The sequence below is a fragment of the Echinops telfairi genome, unplaced genomic scaffold, assembly GCF_000313985.2.
Source record: "Echinops telfairi isolate 266 unplaced genomic scaffold, ASM31398v2 ScPeMD7_7473;HRSCAF=8511, whole genome shotgun sequence".
NCBI classification, from domain to species: Eukaryota; Metazoa; Chordata; class Mammalia; order Afrosoricida; family Tenrecidae; genus Echinops; species Echinops telfairi.
The window spans coordinates 14,402,571-14,410,976 of record NW_022111377.1 but is presented as its reverse complement, the minus strand read 5'-3'; the positions used below and the strand labels follow the sequence as shown (position 1 = coordinate 14,410,976).

At 44.5% G+C, this 8,406-nt stretch overlaps 1 protein-coding gene across 1 annotated transcript in view; it reads right to left on the bottom strand.

Moving 5' to 3' along the window:
- Positions 1-8,406, bottom strand: part of PLXDC2 (plexin domain containing 2) — a 446,078-nt gene that overhangs the window by 247,887 nt on the left and 189,785 nt on the right. The gene's annotated exons all lie outside the window — the stretch shown is intronic.

The window sequence follows — 8,406 nt, the reverse complement described above, 5'->3', positions numbered from 1 at the left end:
TTTCATTAACAAATCTACACCTGGGTCTCACTTTCTTATCTATAGCCACAACTTCTCTTATCAAGTGGTACTTGTCTTTCAATTGATACATGTCACAAATTTACAGGACCACATTCTCCTATAAGGGTGGTTTTTCTGGAAATTGATTGGGACAGATGGAACGGAGAAACATGTCATAGCAGTACTCCAGAAACTTCATGACTCTGTCTCTGTGGATTAGGTCTTATTATTGTCCTATATTTATTTTCTTGTTTTTCCCCAGACTCCTAAAACTCAGAAAGCAATTAGTCAGAATCTACTTGACAGCAGACAAGCAATTTAAGGCTTAAAAGACACACATGCATGAAGATTTCCACTATCGAAAAATAATCTGATGCATCTCTCTTCAACAAGCATACCACTGGCTTTCTGTGTACACGTCACAAGAAAAACCTGCCCTCCATATAATGCCCGGTGGGGTTTAATCAAGTGCAATGTACCCGAGAGGAATTACTGAGAACTGAATGGAGGGTGAGCATGATAGTGGGATAGGAGGAAGGTGAAAAGAAATAGGAAGTAAAGCTATTTATAGCAGTATAGTTATAGGTATGTATATATGTACATATCTTAATTTATAATAAAAGGGATAGAAGCCAATGTTCATATACTTACATGTTAGGTATTAAGATAGCATATGGACTTTGGGGCTCTACTCAAGGTCTCTCTTAACATCCTAACACTTTGTTCTAATAACTTGGTACTCTTTGATACTCACCTTCCCAACATGATCACTGAAGACAAAATGGGTGCATAAGCAAAGGATCCCAAACAAACAACTATATTAATGTGAACAAGGGGGAACTGGAGTGGAAACTCAAGTCCCATCTGTAGACAATTGGATATCCACTCCCCAGAAGGTTATAAGGAAGGGATGATTCAACCCAGGTACAGTATAGCACCTACAAATTACACATCATTCCTCTAGTTCCTGAATGCTTCTGTCCGCCACATTACCAAGACCCAGTTCTACCTTACAAATTCGACTAGACCAGAAAACACATATTGGTACAGATCAGAGCTCTGGACACATGGGAATTCAGGGCAGATACCCCCTTCAGGAACAGTGGTGGGAGGAGTGACAGCATGAGGGGAGGAGGGGCAGTTGGTGAGGAAGAAGGGGAAGAAAGGGGGACCCTATCTCAAGGTTGGATATATAACCCCCTCCCCTGAAAGGGATGAATAACAGAAATGTGGGTTAAGGGAGACAATGAACAGTGTCAGATACAAAATAATAATAACAATATATAATTGATCAAGGATTCAAGGTGGGAGAGCGGGAGGGTGGAGGAGGGAGGGAGGGAGAGGAAAAGAGAGGAGCTTATATCAAGGGCTCCAGTAGAAAATGCTTTGGAAATGATGATGGCAACATATGTACAAATATGCTTGATACAACTGATGTGTGGAATGTTGTAACATGATTTAAAATCAAGCAAACAAAAACCTGCCCTCTCTTTGCAAAATAATTATCAAAACAACCGCACTCCAATTCAAGTTTAGGCATTTGCCAAGTAGGGGCTTCCTTTTCATTAGCATTCTTAGTTAAGGACCGCATTAGAACAGTTAGCAACCGGCAACTCTGTAAAGGTAGTGCTGTACAATCCGTCAATAGAGAGTCAAAACTGGCAACTTGTGCCACAGCAGATTAAAGAGAGCTTTTACATATTTGGGACAAAAAAGCAATTGCTCACTAGGTGTGGAGCCACTTCTATCACATGTATTTTGGTAGTTTCATTTATTTTGTTGGTGACAATATACACAGCAATGCCCGCTCCCCTTCCACAGTTTCTAAACCTAATGATCAGTATGATTGCATTGTTTTTTCTTACCAACAGTTTTTTCCAACAGTTTTATTGACAATCAATTTACATATCAGGTAATTCAATCATTCAACAGGGAATTCTACAATCCCCCCACCATCAATTTTAGAGCATCCCCCTTCCCCCATGGTAAATACCTTTTAAGGTGATTTATGCAATCACAATCTGTTCTGGTGCTCCCTCCCCCCTCCAGTCTTCACTAGTTACTCCTGAAATGACACCCCCCCCACCGCATTCCCTACACCCCCTTGTATGTGTTATTATCATGATGCCTCCACTCATCCTGTGCCTCACAGCCTGGAGACCCAACAGGAAACAATAGGAAACAGAATTGCACTCGCGTGGTAAGGGTGAAAACAATAGTTTACAGACCAAACTACAAATAATGCTTAACAAGAAAAAGACCCCAACCATAATAAAAAAGCCACGGAAGAAAGATTGTGCCAATATCCTCATTGTTTCTGTTCTAGAAATGTCACTTTCATTTATTTAATCTCCCAGCTTCCCCAGCTTCTCATCCATGCTCTGCAATAGCTGTTAAGGCTTTTATCTTGGGCATATCACACATAGCTGCTGGTAACCTCTGACTGTGCGCAAATGCAACATGTGAGACGGTGCAGGTGCTGAGTCCGGCCGGGACTTCTTTCCGTGGTACCACGGCAGAACTCTGCAAGGCCTGGTGCTCGCAGGCAACCGGACTGCATTTAAGATTCTTCAGAACATGATTTCCTTAAAACCAATTGCTCACCCTGCTTTTCCATTTCAAGTGGTACCTCTCTTTCTTTGGATAAATGTCACCAATTGACATGATTACATTCTTCCCCTATCAATGTGGTTTTTGGGCCAGTCACTGGTAGAGTGAGCAGAGAGGCGTCAACATAGCAATACCCCAGACTACAGAGGCACCCATGGGAAGGTGGGGGGAGGGCAGGAGAGCAAACAAGTTGAAGAGAAAACAAAACAACAGAACAGAAGTACGAAGCCATCAGCACAATGTAAAGAACTGGATGCTGTGGTCTAGCTCCTGGCACCTGTGAACCATGGGCCCACAACACCGGCATCACCTGGCAGTTGATCAGAAATACAGGATAGCCGGCAGGACCTGGCCTAAACCAGGAAATCTCCAAGGTGAATTTGAGCAAATGCCCCAATGTTAACTTCCTGATTTGGTTTGGGTGGCAGAACTACACTCAATCCGTGAGCAAAAGGTCCCTTTTAGGCCACATTCAGATGTGTTTGAACGAGGTAATATATCAGAGTCCACCCTTCTTTTCAAACACACATCATTTTGCCAAGAGACGGAATCTGACACTTTCAAATACTGCACACAAATAAGAGGCAAAGGATATATATTTGGTTGAATGTGTCCAAATGACTCTGATTGATTTCTGTAAAGCTAAGATCTATGAGTTACTGACACTGCCCCGCAGGAAGGGCCTGATGAAACTGGCCTTGTAGAACATCAGTAATGTTCCCCACACATTGCTAAGGTCCTCTCCATCCTCTGAGGTGAGTCCGGGGTGCACACGCTCCCGATCGGAAGGTGCCAGGGCGGCAGTGAGAAGCAGCTGCGGAGCTGAGCCCTTCTTCCAGCCCCACAATACACGGAGGCTGCTTGGGAGAGGAGCTCCACCTTACCCACAAGGCTTTACCCTTCATTTACTTATTTTTTTTAAAAACCAAAAACACATTCAGTGGCTGTGTGTGACATTTGACTTGTGATATCTGATAATCACCCTGGCATTATAACCATCAAAGTGCCAGACTATTGACTGAAAGGTCATGACAGCAGGCTGAACCCACAGCTGCTCCAAGGGAAAACTTTAAGGCAGTCTACAGCTGTAAATAATAAAGTCTTGGAAATCCTGCGGGGGAATTCTACTCTGTCTTATAGGTTTGCTGTAGGGTCGCCACGAGTCAGAATCCACTTACGGGCAATGGATTTGGTCTTGGAGTTTAATTGCAAAGAGAGTATTCACATTAGTGGTTTAGTGGTAGAACTCTTGCCTTCCATAGAGGAAAACCAAGTTCAACTCAGGCTTAGGTAAAGTCACCATGGGAGTGGAGACTTGTGCATGTCTAGGATGCTGAACGGGTGGCAGTAGAGCTTCCAGACTCAGGCAGATGAGAAAGAAAGGCCTGGTGATCCTACTCTCAAAACCAGCCAATGGAAACGCTGTGAATGACAAGGATCCCACCTACAGTTAATCAAGGGGGGATGGCACAGGCCTAGGCAGCCTGATGTCCCTTTCTGCACAGGGTCGCCATGAGCCAGACACCAGCTGGACAGCCATTATAACAGCCATCTGGAGGAGGTAGTTTTCTTCTCACGTGGCTAAGTGGTTCTGGGCCCACGTGAACAGAGGGAATGCAAAGAGAATGATCACGCATAAATCAACATGCAGATGAACAGTGACAAATGCCCATTGGCAGGGTAGTACCCGCTTTATGAAACAGGAAGTCATAAGGGGCTTCAAGACGCTCATGATATTTTTCTCAAATATTTGACTTTGCTTTTTAAGCAGCTCTATACTATTCTCATGGGAAGAGTGTTTTTTATTAATTTTAGTTAGACGAAGTATTTAATTGGGATATTAAGTTTCAGAGTCCTTCCATTATCTGGTTTTGTGTATAGCCATAAAAGAAAACACTGTCATCAATTCAGAAGACTAATAGCTTTTGCTCATTTTAGAATGAATTTTTGTCAAAACAACGATACATATGCTATTGCTGTCTTCTTCCTCTTCCACCTCCACCTCTTCCTCTTCCAATTTCCATGAAAGTGGGACAAAGAGTCTGGACAGTGGCATAAAGTGATGAATGTATAGTGGTGTCATTCTGAACAGTCTTATTTTCACTAGAATATAAATTACTTCAATAGTCACTACTACTACAGCCAGAGCTATTGAACAGGATAATTCTGGTTTCTGATAGTGACACGGGATGCATCTATCTACAAGAGAACGAAAGCACATACAGTCTTCCATGTTCATACCTTGCAGTAAGCAATGTAAATCAACAGGCCTATCCCTCAAGGATAAGAAAGATCTTGTCACCACACTGAGCCCAGAGTAATCACTCTGTAACCATTCGGTTCCTTCCTTCCTGATTCCTGTTGAATTTAACCCAATAAAAATATGTATCACAAAAGAAAGGCAATAGTGTTAAAAAACAAAACAAAACAAAACTCTTTTATGGTCCAGGGAATAGGGAAGAAAAAATTTCCTAGAAGCTTCAGAAATTGGTCTTGTTTTCCAAAATTATAGGCAGCGCCAAGGTGTGATTTGGGGTAACTTAAAATGGGTTGCTGGCGAGACACTTGAGAGTCAAAGTAACTTTAGGGACCTCACAGTGGCACTGAGCTCCTGAGAGTTATCACTGGCTATTTTGTTTTTAAGGGAATCACCAGGTCTTGTTTCCAAAGGGGTCAACTTGTTTGACCTCTACCCTTAGCTCCTTGGCAAGTATCTGATTGCAGTTTTCACCACTCAGGAACGCCTGGGGCGTTTAGAGCCCCAATAATCTCCACCAGTCCTCATAACCCCATGAAAAGAAATAACCTCTTGAAATAGACAGAGCCCTTGCTACTGAATTGCAGATTAAAGAAGAAGCCTCCTTCATATGGAAGCCCCTGTATCACGGCCACAGCAGTCAATACTCCAGTGCTGCTGCAATGCAAAAGCGTGGTGTAATTTAAGTATCGTTTGTATTTGCATATTGCTCGTGGGAGAAAAGACTAATAGAAAGGACAAACATGGGGCTGGGGGGTAGACCTGGGTTTGACTACCTGTGTACTCATTAGTGAGTGACTACAGAAACTATGTGCCCTACATTTGAAATGGTCCTCACTGGGAAAGTCAAAATGACTGGCTTGTGAAGCCAGGGATACAAATTTCACAAGGCTAGGACTGATTGGTGCACACACAGAAGTGGGAGCTCTTAGTGCCTTGGAAACAGAGCCACCACCTATCTGTCCCTGGAGGCCTCGGTGACACCGCGATGCTGAACAGGTGCCAGCAGATCTTTGAGACTGAGGTGGGTTAAGAAGAAAAACCTAGCAATCAACTACAAAAAAACAAAAACAACAACCGGTAAAAACCCTTCAGATTTCAATGGCCTGATTAGTAACTAATCACGGGGATTCTTCAGGTCTGGGCAAGGTTTTGTTCGGCTGTAAAAGTCTGGGGCCCAGTAGATGCCAATAACTTGTTCCCTCCCCTATCTCTCCTCCGTGTTTTTTCATTTTATTTTATTTTATTTATTTATTTATTAAGCGTTTTATTGGGGGCTCACACAACTCTTATCACAATCCATACATACATCAACTGTGTAAAGCATATTTGTATATTCATTTCCCTCATCATTCTCAAAACATTTCCTCTCCACTTAAGCCCCTGGCATCAGGTCCTCATTTTCCCCCTCCCTCCCCACTCCCTTTCCCTCATGAGCCCTTGATAATTTATATATTTTTATTTTGTCATATCTTGCCCTGTCCGACGTCTCCCTTCACCCACTTTTCTGTTGTCCGTCCCCCAGGAAAGAGTTCACATGTAGATCCTTGTAATTGTTTCCCTCTTTCCAACCCAGCCTGCCTCTACCCTCCCAGTATTACCATTCTCACCGCTGGTCCTGAAGGGATCATCCACCCTGGATCCCCTGTGCTTCCAGTTCCTATCTGTACCAGTGCACATCCTCTGGTCTAGCCAGACTCTCTCCTCGTTATGCAATCTATTCACCGGACATAATCTCCCTCAGTTAAGATAAAACAGAAAAGGGAGGAACAAAAAAACAAAGAAGAAGAAGACATTTATCCGCACAACAGATTTATGGATAAACAGCTGGGATTAGACTTTGAAGTGTGGTGATACATCATGGCGATCAGAGGTATTCTACACTAAAACTGATTGAGGACAAGTCTGGGCCCCATCAAGAGGTCACAGAGACCCAGACACCTGCGCTCCCCTTTTCGGCTTCAGTAGGGTACCCGTGTTGGACAGACAGCACACAGTGCTGCTGGCTTCCCTTCAGGTCTCCGCTTCCTGTTGCACCCAAGCTAAATAGCGGGGCCCAGGGAATAATTCGGTTGACTTCTCCAGGTTGCTATAACAACACCATGGCCAGACTAGCAGGCCACTCTGCAGGAGTCGGATTAGCCTTTTCTAGACCTCTCACTCCTGCTCCTGGCACATCTTCCATCGCCTGTGAAGAGGGCAGGCTGCAGCCACCAGGCTGGAGCCAACGGTCTCACGCCGGCTCAAGCTAAAGAGAGGCTTTTGAAAGACTGCTGGGCTTCTCTCATGTACCGAATTCCAACAGAAGGCTTCAGATCTTTGGATAATTCCCTTCTTTCTGAGGGAACAAAGGGATACTTTGATACTATTTGCAGGGCTCTGTAGTAGTGGTTTAATGAAATGGAGGTTTTTTCCCCCCAAAAGTATTTCAGAGATGGTGGCACAGTAAAAAGAAGGCCTCTTGGTTCCTAAAAATTGTAAGAGACTTTCCCATCACATCACCCAGGAGAAGGATGAAGAGACGGAATGAACCACCATGCTGCTGCCGGGCCCCTGGCAGCACCTCCGTGACAGGAAAACTGACCCGCAAGCAACCTCTGTAGCAAGCAGGCCAGACAGTTCCAACTTGGTCAGGGACTCACTGACAGCTTCCTGACCTCTGCTTCTGATTCAGGACCAAGTAGAGTCACATGCTCCCCCAAGGAACCACACAAGATACTCCTGTGAAGAGGCAACCCATTTCCAGCTGCCCCAGGCACACAACCTCCAATCAGAGGATCCCTGAAATTCCTCCTCTTGTTAAAACAAAACCTCTATCGCAGGGGTCCTCAAACTTTTTGAACAGGGGGCCAGTTCACTGTCCCTCAGACCTGCTGGAGGGCCGCACTATAGTTTAAAGAAACACTATGAACAACTTCCTATGCACACTGCACATCTTATTGAAGTAAAAAAACAAACGGGGCAAAAACACCTGGGGGGCCAGATAAATATCCTCGGCGGGCTGCATGTGGCCCGCGGGCCTTAGTTTGAGGACGCCTGCTCTATCTTGTGAAGCAGGTGGGCATGTACAGATCAGAGCTTCACGTTTGCCCTCGACAACTTAGCAAGCCTCCCAAGGGCTTGCCCCATTCCCCTCCTCCCCCCATCTCCCTCTTGTAGGATCGGATTGTCCCCTTCACTCAGCTGTCTCACTCCCGTGACTACCTTTGGACTCAGCCCCATGGGAGAGCAGGTGGCTAACTCCCTTGTGACAGCAGGCTCTGAAGAAGAGCCTCTTGGGTTGTCTTCACTTACATCCACAAGGTCTATCGGCCTGTCTGTTATACATAGGTTACTTACTAGAACACGTTGTAAGACTTACAATCCTACACGGTGACTTAAGCAACCTAATACCAGCCGAGAAGTCTCTGGGAAACCTTAAACTCTGACCTCTGCAAACTTCCAAACTAGCCTTCAACCTTTTTCTTCCTTCCATTGTCTGGCTTCAACCATAACAAAGAACTAATTACAATCATAGAGCAATCAGCCATCATAGTCTC